Source organism: Carcharodon carcharias, chromosome 5 (genome assembly GCF_017639515.1).
Source record: "Carcharodon carcharias isolate sCarCar2 chromosome 5, sCarCar2.pri, whole genome shotgun sequence".
NCBI lineage: Eukaryota > Metazoa > Chordata > Chondrichthyes > Lamniformes > Lamnidae > Carcharodon > Carcharodon carcharias.
The window spans coordinates 102063108-102074135 of record NC_054471.1 but is presented as its reverse complement, the minus strand read 5'-3'; positions in this window follow the sequence as shown (position 1 = coordinate 102074135).

Below are 11028 nucleotides of genomic sequence, written 5' to 3'. Positions count from 1 at the left end.
CGTCGGATGAGATGAAGAATAAAATGAAACTGGGGGCATGCGCAGCTTTTTCTTTTCCCACCTATTTCCGTTATTTTTAAATCTATATTTGTTATGCCCTGTTAGCCTTTCCACTAGAGCTGTACCTTGAGTGTCCTGCCATCCATTCTTAATTAGCACATTTGTTTAGATAATATCACCACCTTCAACACCTCTGTGTTCTTCTGTCTTTGACATCTTTTGATTATCTGCTTTTATCACTGCTTGCTTGTCCCTACAACCACACCATCCCCCCATTTCTACCCACCTCCCCCCCCCGCCTCCCCACCTTAAACCAGCTTATATTTCACCCATCTCCTAATATTCAATCAGTTCTGTGGAAGGGTCATGAGGACTCGAAACGTCAACTCTTTTCTTCTCCGCCGATGCTGCCAGACCTGCTGAGTTTTTCCAGGTAATTCTGTTTCTGTTTCTGTTTTTGTTTTGGATTTCCAGCATCCACAGTTTTTTGTTTTTATCTTTTTAACCACTTTTATAATGCCATTTGGTCATTATTGTTTGAAAAGATTAGTATTTGGAGTTGCACCTGTTCCAGAAATATTCCAGAGAATAATGTCTCAGACCCTAGAAGGCATGGGAGGAACAATATGCCTTATGGACGACAGACCTGTACATGGCTCCATGAGGGGACAGCATGACTGTAGAGTGAGGGCAATCCTGAATGTTCTACAGGATGCAGGTTTGACACTGAATTAGAAATGTGAATTTGCAAAACCTATGATTAAATTTTTATGGCATATCGTGCAAGCATCAGGAATAACAGCTGGCCCAGAGAAAACAAAGGTGATTCGAGAGTTTCCACTTCCCAGGAACATTACAAAGCTACAGGGATTCTTAGGAATGGTCAACCAAGTAGGCAAATTCCTACCAAATTTGGCAGAAAACAATGAGCCGTTGAGACAATGTCAACAGTGGTGCTGGAATGTGGACTGGCAAAATGCTTTTGAGAAAATCTAAAATCTTCTAATTTCTCCTGAAAATTCAGTACACTTCCATTCTGAACTGCCAACCATAGAAGCAGCAGATAGTCTACAGATCTGGGTGCAGGTCGAAGTACAAAGAGACAGTAAATGTGGACCCCAGTTTATTACACGTCAAGATTACTCACAGACACAGAAAAAAGATATGCTACAATTGAGAAGGAAACATTGGCAGCAACATTGGTGTTAGAGAAGTTCTCAGACCAAGTGATGGGATTGCGGTTTAAAATTAAAACTGACCATAACCTATTAGTCACTCTTCTGAACATGAAGGAGATTGTGAAGATGCTGCCTAGAATTCAACACTTCAGACAGAGACTAATAAGCTGTGATTCAGCGACTGAGTATGTCCAAGGGAAGTACTATATGACAGCCGATGCACTTTCAAGAATACCAGTTTAAAGAACCAAAATAGAGGATTTGAATTTCATTGAGGAGGTGGAAGTGTATACATCACTCGTTACTAAACACCTACCAGCTGCTGCAAAGAGGCTGTAGGAGGTAAAACACACAAGGTGACGAATATGTCAAGATAAAGGAATACTATCTGGAAGGATGGCCAGATTATACTCCTAACAACCCAGTATTATACGGCAGTACTTTGAACAGAGAAGGCATTTGACAATCATTGATGATCTCCTACTCTTTAATGATGGAATAGTCATTCTGAGAACACTTCAACTTGAATTTTTTGGAAAATATCAAGAACATTTAGGGATAAAAAAAGTCAAGCAAGAACCCAGTGATCAGTCTGGTGGCCAGGCATTACTCATTCTGTTGAAGAACTAATTTTGAATTGCTTTACATGTGCAATGAACAGCCAAAAGTAAAGAGAACCACTATCACCTTTTACTTTCCCATCAAGGCCGTTTGAGAACCTGGGAGTAGATTTATTTGATGTTAAAGGCAAGGTATTCCTTGTTGTCACTGATTACTACTCCAGGTGGGTTGAACTGAACAGATTGCACAACATTTCAGGTGGAAGTAGTTATTCATTCAATGAAGAGAATCTATGTGACACAGAGCCAAAAGTACATGATATTTAAATGACCCCAACCAAATCAATACATTGTATTGGGATAGTCAACTGGGGATCCATAGCCCTGTAAGTATCCATAATAATATTTCAAGGGGTACAGCAAATCTTCAGCTTATTACTAAAGCAATTTCATATTGATTTCCTATTTATTTCGATTCAATGGTGACTGGGGGTTATCACTGATTCCTAGAACCGATTCTTAGTATTGTTTGGCTAATACGGAACACTTATTGAGCCTGTAGACACTCCCGTGCTTTATTGGGAAAGATCTTACTGTGCCGGCTGCATCTTACACGAGGCTGCACGAGAAGGAGAAAACCATGTGATATGGTGTCAATTCCTGTGATGATGTAAACAGCATCTGATTAGCATATCCCACAGTTAGAATTCACCCCCAATACCATAGATGGGAGATTTAAAGGATTGACAAGCTCCCTATCGTCATCAACATTCTCAGACAGATTTTAGTAAGTGCACATGGAAGAGTCAGAGAGGTCCATTTGTGTAGAGGCAGCTTGCTGCCCACATGGTTAAAGGATACAATGTTGCTGGTCCAGCCACACCTTAGTCCTTCAGCATCCTGTGACAGTGTGAGACAGACTTCGATGAGCAGTGAATGTCACTCTTGTAAAGGATTTATTAAATAAAATGATTAATTCCTGAATGTGTCAGAGCAAAGCAAAGGGAAGCACTGAACATCTTATCTGCGCTATAATGATTGTGTGTGTGCTTTTTCAACACATTTCATTTTAATTCTACACACTAGCCTAATGCCTATGAAATGATTTACCAGCCAGCCTATGTAGTGCGGTTGTGAGCTGACTGGCTTTAAATAGGATTGTAATGTCAGGGGTATTGATTTTGTGGGAACAGAATTGGAGTGTGATCTCTTTGATCTCCCTCAGGAGATGCAGCTGATGTAAAAAATACATTTCATCTGAAATAATAGCATCACATTTCTTGACATTATGAAAATTGATTCCTGGGTAGGTAAATGACAGACTGAAAACATTAAACTATCATTTTCTGTTTTACAGCTGCAAAACATCTCTTCAAATGGTCAATCCTACTTTTGCATTGCCTCATTTAATTCACAAATTTTAAGATTGAATGTTGAGATGTTCGGTTTAACTAGTTTGGTGTTTTAGCAAGCTTTCAAATGCAAGAAGTGGAATCCCAATGTATCATTGTGACACTACCCCAAAGTGTGGAGGTTTAAATCTTTATCTGATTGAGAAAGAAGATTTGGATGTCATATGGTAGTTAGCAGTCATTTTAGAGTTGCAATTAGTAAAACATAATATACTGATGCAGTTAGGTTTACAAAGAACTGTGCCAATCAGATTAACATAAACCTTTGCTTTTAACACTAATTTGTAAGTAATCTTAGTGATTTTAAACCACATAAATGTTAAATCACTCTGCTGTTAATTGATTAATCCTTCCAAATGCCAACATTCTGACATGAATGTGCCAAAATTCATCAAGTCCTTGCATCATTTACATATTATTTGGAACTAAACTCTGATCTAAAATTAAGCCGGCTGTTTAAATCTAATGTTGCTGGGAATTTTATCCCTGGCAGGGGGCATGTTCCAGAACTATTGATAAATAATGCCGATATCCTGGTGTTGTTTTTGGGTCATATTCTTCCATTTTATTGAGCTATCTGGTGAGAAGGGGTGGGGGTTATTTACATTTGTATTAAGATCATTTACCTGTTTTTTTAGAAATGGATTCATTGTTACATGGGGGAGAATTTTCTCCCCGTCAGGTGGGGGACTGAGCGGGAGCAGGCGCGGGCGGGGGGAAGAGGCTGAGTTGGGGCCGGCGCTCTTTCACGCATGGGAAAGAGCTCAGAAATCTCCTTGAGGCATTTCCCACCTCAGGGAGTTTAATGTCATTATCAAAAAGTGAATTAAAGATTTTTAAAAATTATTCGGACATGTCCCTTCATGTGACACTGTCACATGAGCTGGGACATGTCTATGAACTTTATTAAAAATGTTTATTAAAGTTTAAAAACCTTCATGAAACCTCATCCCGCCCGTGGATGAGGTTCCATGAAAAATGTGAAGGCCGCCTGGGCTCTTCGCCTGCCCACCAACCTTAAGGTTGGACAGGCAGCCCTGTTAATTGTTTCAATTGCTATTTAAATGGCCTTAATAGGCCTTTGACAGTTCGGCGGGTGCATAGCTGACACCGGTGCGTGCCTGCCGAACTGAAGATCGGAATGAAGCATTGGCGAGCGGGGTGCATCCCCACCCCGCACGCTGACCAGAAGATTAAATCTATGAAGTGGGAGAGGGAGTCCTTATTCCAGGTGAACTGTTTGAAAGGTGATACCACTTTGTACCCAGGTTGCACAAAAGCGATGGATCATCCTCATCGAATCATAGAGCATAGAACAAGGCCAATTGGTCCATTGTGCCTTTGCCAGTTCTTCATTTAATTATATAACTAATTTTTATGTAGAAAAGGTACTTGTGCTGCGTTACAGATGGTCTGTAGTATTTATATATCACAGAAGCATGGCCTCAGATTCAAAAAGTTTCAGAACTTCTGCACCGCACCCCTGAATATTTATACACAATCTGTATTCAATGACTGTTTTTTCTGGGGGGACTCAATGGGCTTTATTAAGTTATATTTACTGGTCATCAATGTTGTCTGCTTTAAGTTTCCACTTTGAGTGTGATTGATGATTACAGCAAAATTGCACATTTTGAGAACTTTTTTTGCTCAATTTTCCACTCATTTCCATATTCCCAAACACAAAATCTGCCATGTACCAATACAATTGGGCAGTGTTTTAAAGGTTTTTTTAAGAAGAAAAAAAGTTTCTTTATAAAATATTCCTTGACGTACTTAAGAGTGACAACTTGGCAAAGAAAGAAAGGCTTGCATTTATAAAGCACTTTCCACAATCACCAGACGTTTCAAAGTGCTTTACAGCCAATGAAGTACTTTTTGAAGTTGTTGTGACGTAGGAAATGCTGCCATCAATATGCACACAGCAGACTCCCATAAGCAGATAATCTTGTTTTTCTTATGTTATGTGGTTTGAGGGATAAATATTGGACAGAGATAATTCCCTTTCTTTTCTTCTTAATAGTGCTAAGGAATGTTTTACATCCACCCCAGCAAACAAATGGTTTAATGTCGCATTCAAGAGGCAGTACCTCGGACAGTGCCACCATCACTCAGTCCGGCACTGAACTATCAGCTTGTGTACACAAGCCCTGGAATGGAATTTGAAGCCAGAACATTGCAACTCAGAGACAAAAGTGAAAGAGTTATGTTCGGTATACAATTTTCATGTAACTGCATCAATAATGCAATTCACAGCACTGCAAAATGAATACTGAAACAAAACAGCGTTAAAAAAAGTGATTTATATTCTTTTTTGTAAAGAAGACAGGTTACTGAAGCACATTGTTACACTCTAATTAATATAGAATAACAAAGAAACCAGTGCGCATTTTCTTATTAAATGAGAGGAATATGACATCTGTCTCAATCTCCTTTCTGGAAAATCTGCTTTGTCTTCTTGAACAGTTTTGAAAATGACAAAGAGTCCCATTGATTAAATCTGTACCTGGAATTGAACTTCTGAAATAAGGTTCTTATTGAACAAAGTGTGTAAAACTTTAAACATAATTACAAATCATAAATCCACCTGCATTATTTCACGTCTTTGCTACACAAACAAAACTGGGTATCTAATTTATTTCTTGTCTTGAAATTTTCAGTTACGTTTAAACTTAAAATAATTTACTATAAACATTTCCTACACTCGAGCCGAGGATTAAATTGAGGGAGGTTATTCGTTACCACTTAAATCACAGTGATAGGATGTTATGCTCTAATGGTCTCATGTATAATAAATGCTGTACAGAAAGTGAACCTGGAGTACTGTACAAGTGCAATAGTGATTCATATGCTATCCCAGCTAAAGGTAAGGATGGAATATGATTTGCAGCAGCCATAATGTAGAAGGACAGAGAGAAGAATTATTTGTGTTTGTGTGTGTAGATGTGGGAAGGGTGGGGAAAAAGCTGCAATATTATTTATGGATATCCAGCAACCTGAACTACTGAATCTCATCTATTCAATATGCCTTCATTGGATAATATTTCTCAGCAAAGCCAAGTCAAGCCATTTGCGAGGCTGCCCTGTATAACTGTCTAGCTCTCAATTTACAGATGCAGAGACCATATACTACCTGAGTTGCAGTGTATGTTCAGCAGCAAAATGGAAGAATTACCCTCTGGATAGTAAAGAGAGCCATCATTGTTCTGAGTCTGCTATTTCTTCCAAATTCAAGTTCAACTCCTCAGGGCAGTTTCAGATTTAAAAGAGTCACGGATTTCACCACAGTCATTCATCTTCTTTAAACCTAGATTATTTGAGGAGGCATTCTTCCCAATACTGTACATTAAATACTTCACCTTGTGTTCACCTAACTTGTCCCTGTATGATACAACCATCTGGGCTCCTTCACAGGAATGCTTCAATTAAATGAGACCTAGGAAGAAATTTGAAAATCCCATCATAAAAGAGCATCAGTAATTCACCAAGACTCCTTCAACAGCACCTTCAAAAGCTGCAACCTTTACATCTTGAAGGACAAGGGCAGCAGATGTATGTAAACACTACTGCCTGCAAGACACACACCATCCTGACTTGAAACTATATCACCATTCTTTCACAGGGTTAAAATCCTGGAATTCCCTTCCTAACAGCACTGTGGGTGTACCCACACCACACGGACTGCAGTGGTTCAAGAAGGCAGCTCACCACCACCTTCTCAAGGGAAAATAGGATTAAGCAATAAATGCTGGCATAGCCAGTGACACTCACATCCCAAGAATGAATTTTTAAAATCTTAATAGCACTTGAAATTTTTTTTGGCCATACCATAGAATTCTTCTCCATGGAGAGGTTTGTGCGTTTTGACAATCCCTTGGGTGATGCCATTCAGGAGCTCCTTGTCCTTGGGAGGGTGACCCATGGTTGCAAGTTCAGGGGAAGGTGCCAAACAAAGTGCGGTCCAGAAGGTCCTCAATGGCAGAACAGGGGAAGGAAGACTGTGCGTCTCACTGGCAGTGGAGGAAGAAGAAAGCTGCAGCGACAAGGTGGTCCCAGTCATTGCGGCTTGGCAGATCACAAATATTTGACCACCAAACTGTCAAGATCATGTGGACAATAATGGCACCCCAAGGTGCCCATGTTAAATTAAGTCATGTGAGGTTTCTGCCAGTGATCGGCTGACAATAATTTAATCATAGAATCATCACGAGATATAGTACAGAAGGGGCCAGTCAACTCATCATGGCTGTGCTGGCTCTTTGGTAGAGCTATCCAGTTAATCCCATCTCCCTACTCTTTCCCCATATTCCTGTAAATGTTTTCCACTCAAGTATTTATCTAACTCTCTTTTGAATGTTAAGATATCTTTGCTTTCATCACCCTTTCAGGCCATGCATTCCAGATCACAACCCACTCTGTGAAAAGATGGGGATGATAATCATGTTGCCTGTGATGCTTTTACCAACCACATTAAATCTATGCCCTCTGGTTGCCAGCTTTTCTGCCACTGGAAACAGCATTTCCTTATTTACTCTACCAAAATCATTTATGATTTTAAGCAGCTGTATTTATTCTTTTTTTAACCGTCCCTGCTCTTAGGAGAAGAAGTTCAGCTCATCCAGTCTCTCTACATAATTGACATCCTTTACCGAGGTACCATTCTAGAAACTCACCTCTGCAGCCTCTCCATGGCCCTGACATCCTTGCTACAGGGTGATGCTCAGAATTGAATACAATACTCCAGCCCAGGCCTAACCAGTGCTTTATAAAGGTCTATAGTGTCCATATTTTGTATTCTATTCCTCCATATATATAAAAATTAAGATTCCAATTACTTTTTTTAACAGTCTTCTACCTTCAAAGATATATGGATATAGGCTCTGCTAAATGATATGGAGGTGGAAGTAGGTGGTCTTGGTGGTGGAGCAGATTTATGGTCAGGAGCTTGTGTCAGATGTCAAGGTTTTAAGTGGTTTGATTCAGGCTCAGGCAGCGAGCAGGAAAAGGGATGGAGTTGGTGGCCAGGAAAAGGAGTTTGTAAGGGGGGGAAGGGGGTTGGCGCAAAGACAATGGCTTTGGTCTTCAGCCTGCCCCAACAAGCTAAACTGCTTCCCACAGACAAAGATTGGATCCCACCCTCCAGCATCATCAACCCGCCCCACCTCCCCTAGGATTGTTGATTGCACAGCGCCTTTCCCCATGATCATACCAATTCCAGGATTAAACCCCTTCCCCAAGATTCACAACAACCCCCTATGTTGTCACTACCCCAGTTGCATACTCCTTGCCTCCTCATGGCCTGAGGACCCCTACAGATTATTTTCCACCAGACAGGGAGCCAAACCTGTCAATCCGGCTGGCTTCCAGGTGGGAAACCTGCTGGAAAAATAAGATGCTGTGGAATTTTAACTCCCGTGCTTCCTAACCACAATGACCCCATTCCCTCAATGTGCAGTTCATGTGCGCCCACCAATAGCACATCATGCAGGTGAATGCCTGCTATCCAGGGAGCTGCCATGACACATTTAGAATGAGACATGAGGGGAACCAGGAAGAACACTTGAGGCTTCCAGGTAGATGGGTTGTACCTGAAAGGGGCACTTACCACCATCTAATTGAAGAAAGCTTTTGAAAGACATCCTTCACATCAGACTCTGGATCATTGTTTTCACATGCTTTACCTTCCAATACTTGGAACACATTAGACAGTCCATCATCCACATTCAATCCTTTAAACCTTCCCCATGAAGATCCCCATACAAAAAGAGAAGCTATTCCACCACTACCCAATTGCCATAATCACTAATTATATACATCAAAAGCAACGGAAACATGACAGAACCAACAATGCTTAAAAATATTAAATAATTCATCCTGGAGCTGATGTTTAGGGCTGAATGATTGGGGCCCCCAGGCATTGGGAACAGTGGTGGGCTGGGGGCCCCAAGAATACAAGCACAAGCAGTATGTCAATGTCATGGCACCAATCCCAGCGTTGGTAAGAATGTGCAGTGTGGGCGGGAAGGCGGGACAGGAATCCCACTGTCAACCCCATAAAGGCCATTGGAATGTGTTAAAAAGCTTGTCCTAGAGCTTGTCAGGGACTGAAGTTCTGTTTTGTAAAGTGCCAGACACCTTACCTGCAGTGTTAGAAACTGGACAGCTGAAGGCAGGAGGGCACAGACTGGATATCCAGACATGGTTGTTCCAGGGCATCATGCCAGCCCCATAAGAGCAAAGGGGACTGGGCAGTTGGCACTGCACAGGTGGCAGGGAAAGTGAGCACTCAGCACCTGGACTTTGAGTGGGGCAGAACAGCAGGGTAGCAAGCTGCCAACGACAATTGGCCACCTGCCCAGAAGGAAGGCTCCAGCTAGCAATAGGGGCATGACTGTCAGATTTTTGGCCCAGTGCCAATGAGGGGCAACTTCATCCTCTTAAAAAGCATCAGGAAGGCATGGGCGAGGCAAAAGAGGCAGGAAGGCAACGGAGGCCAAATCTCAACACAGGATCGACCATCAAAGTTGAAGCTACCTATAGCGATTACTAAGACCCAGTGCTACAGGAGACTATGGGTGGAATTTTCTGTGCCCGTTGGCATCAAGCATCATGGTGGGTGTGAGTGGACAACATGGCGGGAAGGACAAAAATTGGTTTCACAACATCACAAAACCAGTTTGCAATCATCGGCTCCACTGATGGCAGGCCGCGGTTCCCATCGTCAGACATCAGGGACTTCACTGTAATATATCTGCATATCATTATAAGCCCAGCTTACCAGAATCATCCCCCCGCCCCCCAACCACGGTGGATCATCTAGGCACTTTGGAATAATTACACGCTGACGTGTTTCACAACTGTACACAAGTAACGTGTACCTGGCGAGCTGCACTTAACTCAGGATTTTCAGGATTATTTGCTGACCTTGCTTTGGTCAGCACTTGCGGTTAACAGCACCAGGATTTACAAACAGAACCACATCACTTTTAGGGGGGCTCATAGGCATGTCTCTACCTACCAAACCACTCATAAAGCAGAGGTGATTTTAAACGGCTGCAGGGCTAGGTCTTGCTTGGGGAAGGGGGAGAATTGGCCTCAGACAAGGGAAGAGCTGTACTGGGAAAGGGGGGGCATCCCAGGGTAAATGTTGGGGCACATGTTGATCTATGCAGGTGGCTTCAAGGTGGTGAGGGCTAAGGTGGCAATCTCCAGAGGAGATGAGGCCAGATGGACATGTGAGGGTGTGTGTGATAATGGGTGGTGATGTATCCTTGATCTGGCAATGAGTGAGATGCCAGTGAATGTGTGATGGCCTTGTGAATGTGAGAGTTTACAGTGATGAGATGGTTGACTTGCCCTGGTGGCACGGATGAGATCATTCATCCTCTTTCTGCACTTGATGGTCAACCTCTTCTGTGCAGCGTTGACACTGACCACCACTGCCACTGCCTCCCAAACCAGAATGCTGAGATTGCGGGACCTCTTTTGGCCAGAGCGGGGTTAGAGGATATCACATCGGATCTCCAAAAGGCATTCCAGTGATGGGTCACTGAACTCTTCTTGGCTTTCAGGGCCATGTCTGCACTGGAGCAGTCCTGGACTGCAAGCATTGAGAACTGTGTGTGTGGCTGCAGTTTAGTTATGGCACCTGGAGTGAGGATGGGTGAGGTAATGGCGTGGCAAGCAATTTAGAGGCTGCCCACCAGTGAGATGGCATGTTCCCTGTGGCTGCATAATTAATAAGGCAGGATTGGGTGATACAGCATGAAAAGTTGCCATTGCAGCCAGGGTAAAATGTCTTTTTTCCCGCCGTCTACCGCACTTAGTGCAAATCTGATATGATTCTGCCATATCACTCACCAGGCAGATGGTCACAGG